Source organism: Morus notabilis, unplaced genomic scaffold (assembly GCF_000414095.1).
Source record: "Morus notabilis unplaced genomic scaffold, ASM41409v2 Scaffold43, whole genome shotgun sequence".
Taxonomy (NCBI): Eukaryota; Viridiplantae; Streptophyta; class Magnoliopsida; order Rosales; family Moraceae; genus Morus; species Morus notabilis.
The window spans coordinates 46414-49738 of record NW_010360031.1 but is presented as its reverse complement, the minus strand read 5'-3'; positions in this window follow the sequence as shown (position 1 = coordinate 49738).

The following is a 3325-nucleotide window of genomic DNA, read 5'->3' as shown; positions in this document are numbered from 1 at the left end:
CTAGGAATTACGATTAATTTTTTAATTGTTCGTTGTGTGTTGACCTACACTCATAAGTTAGTCTTAACATAAAGTAAATATAAAGGTTTAATTCAAACATGAAGAAAATAGAGAGTATAAATGAGTTGTCTGTATAGAGTTAGATATTAGAAGAAGTAAGTTAGAGCACGAGTTAAGTTGAGGTGTGCGAGCCATTATAGGTCCAACTCACACCCCGTCTCAAAATTTTAAGCCAGACATTGAATGGGCCGAAAAAAAAATTTAACATTAAAAATTATATTTTTCAAGTTGGATTGAGATGAGGTGAGTTGAGTTTGTGAGTTTTACGGGTTTATGAACAGCCCTATTTACCAGGCTGTTAGACGGGTCATTCAAAACACTGACCAGAGACCTTGCCTCTATATATATATATATATATATATATATTATATGTATTTGCAATAATTTACATCACTTCGTTAATTTGTAGGTAGCAATACTCTTTCATTTAAAAAAAAAAATAAAAATTTGTTTTTAGTGAGACGCTGATTGGGTTCTCTTTGGGCAATTCATGAACTTCGAAAATTATCTCTGTTTACACACTCCAATTTTTCGATTGGATAGAAATCTGTCAAATTGGCAACAGTCTAATGAAATTTGTTTAAAATAAATTGATGGATTTGTGAGGAAAAGATGCGGAGTAATAAGATAATTCTTTCAAGAATTTTTAGAGGTGTGAGAAATGTTACAAAATTATAGAAATGTTATTAATTGAATTTTGAAAACTCAAAGAGATTGAGCAACTTATTCATTAACAAATACATGCGCGATTGCATGCATAGTCTGAAGGTAACTTAAGACCTAACTATACACGTGGATCCCAACGACTAAAATGGCTCCATCCTAGTTAGATATGGCTTTCTTATCGATGAAGGATTGATAATCTCGACTATTTGTCAAGCAAGTCTCGACATCTAGCCGAGAGTCTCAAACTCCAGTTTATCATTAGTATCAGTTTGTAGTTGAGTTCAAGGTTGAGACTTGACCAGAATTTATGCTACTGCCTACTATGGCCGGCATAGGTGGTCGTGACCAAGGCTGCTCCCAGGGTCACACTCCATCAAATGTTACGCCGAAATCTAAATTTTTTTCGCATTTTTCTTTATATCAAAGACAAAAATTTACATTTATCTATATATCAAGAGCAGAAGAAGAAGAATAAGAATGCAAAATTATAAAAGGTCTACCATGAATTAAAAGAGGAAATCACTAAGGAAACTCTATCGGTTTAAAATTAGAGGTTCAGGCAAGAATGAAACTCAAATTTTTAAAGTTAGTACAAAAAATTAGGAATGTTTTTCTAGCTTTCTTCGGGTTTTTTTGTTTTTGTTTTAATTGATTGATTGATCACGGTTATTTTACTTACGTGAATGGTAATTTTGAGTTAGGCCGGGCTGACTCTAAAAAGAGGAGGGTCGACCAACCCGACCCTAAATTTAAGGCATTTGTAAAAAAAAAATTAAAAAGAATATTCTATGTCTGACCTGACCCGAATAACATTAAGAACTCAAAACCACCTGGTCCGGCCCGAACACTTAAACACTAAATAAACTGTGTCGAGTTTCAGGCCAAGCCAAACCTCATAGCAATAAACCTTATTAAAGAGAATACTTTGAGACATAAAAGCCTATGGTAATATTGTCCTTAGTTGCCGAATCTAATAAAATTTTCAATCCGACGATTCAACTGTAATTTGAAGATAAAACAAGGCGTATATGTAGACCACCACACAAGATCGTAGTTGTTGGTTTGTTGTTGTTGTTTTTATTATTATTATTATTATTATTATTATTATTATTATTATTATTATTATTATTATTATTATTATTATTATTATTAGTACTTTTTTATTACTTTTTTACAGAAAAGATACATCTTAATTGTGTTTATTTCATCTCATTTCTATAATTTAATGAGAGTAAGGTTAGGGACACCAACTCAAATTTTAATTTTTATGTATCAACTGATGTGACATGTGAGTTGTTATCTTTTATTAGTAGATGCAATCTTTTCATTAATTGACATGACAATGTTTTAAACAACTACCACTATAAAAGTGACAATTCACATGACACATTAATTGGCACACAAAATATTAAAATTTAAATTAGTGTCCCTAGCATTATTTATTTAATAATATTGTAAATTCAATACAAACATTCGCAACTATTCATTATTTCATAAGGTATATTTTGATAAGACGCATCCTGATATTATTATGCAACATTTTTAATAAAAAAAACCATAGAGAAGAACTAGAACATATTGAACTGAGTTATTAATGGTTGATATTTTAAGGATTTCAATATTTTTAATTTTTTTGCGCTTTTTATTATTCAAAATTTTATTTTAATTTGTGACTCTTGAAATAAAATCATAACTCTATCACAAATTGAAACTGTAGCATGAATATGTTTTAATTTTGAATGAATATTTTGCTATAATGTGGGAGTGAAGGAAATCATTGTGTTATTAAAAGTTTCATTAGTTAAAGTTGTTACTAGTAAAAAGATTATTGGAATTGTATTAACCACTTAAAAATATTATAAATAAGTTATATTCATATTGTTTTTGCCCAGTAAAATGTGAATCCGTACATATTCTTATTTCCATCTTTAGAATTTGTTTGCTATACCAAATTAGAGAAGCAACATCCAATTCTGCAAACTTTCTTGCCTTTGACAAATTACTGATTAATGATTAGGCAAGTACACTGTAAAAAGACAACAACTATGTACGGAACTAGTGGTCCAAAAAACTTTACCAAATAGTTCGGAAGTATAGATTGAATAACAAAGTTGACTTCGAACATCGAAAGGAACTAGTATAGCTCCTAAATTGTCGTATTGTTTTTTTTTTCTTTTTTTTTTTTTTTTGTTTTGAACTATTCTTCACTTACTTGAATAAATCAAAATATAATACATGCAACAAAGAAAGGAAGTTATTGAGCTAGCTCGTAGTGCCAATGTTGGTCATTCTTCAAATCAATCTTGACAATTTCGATGTGGTTAGATTGTTTATCTTTTTTTTTTAGACTCATTTATAAAAGCAGACATTTTGCACGGTGAATAAATTTTTTTTATTGTTTGAAAAGAAGAAAGTCCATATTTTTTCCATTCTTTTCTTACTGTTTTTATTTTTTTAAAACAGGGAATTTTATTTAATAATTAAGTAATACATACTTTAAAATAGTCACAAATGACCACCAAATACAAGATATTCGACCATGAATAAAAATTAGATCTATTAATAAAGACAAATAAGGCACAAAAGTGAATACGAGTAT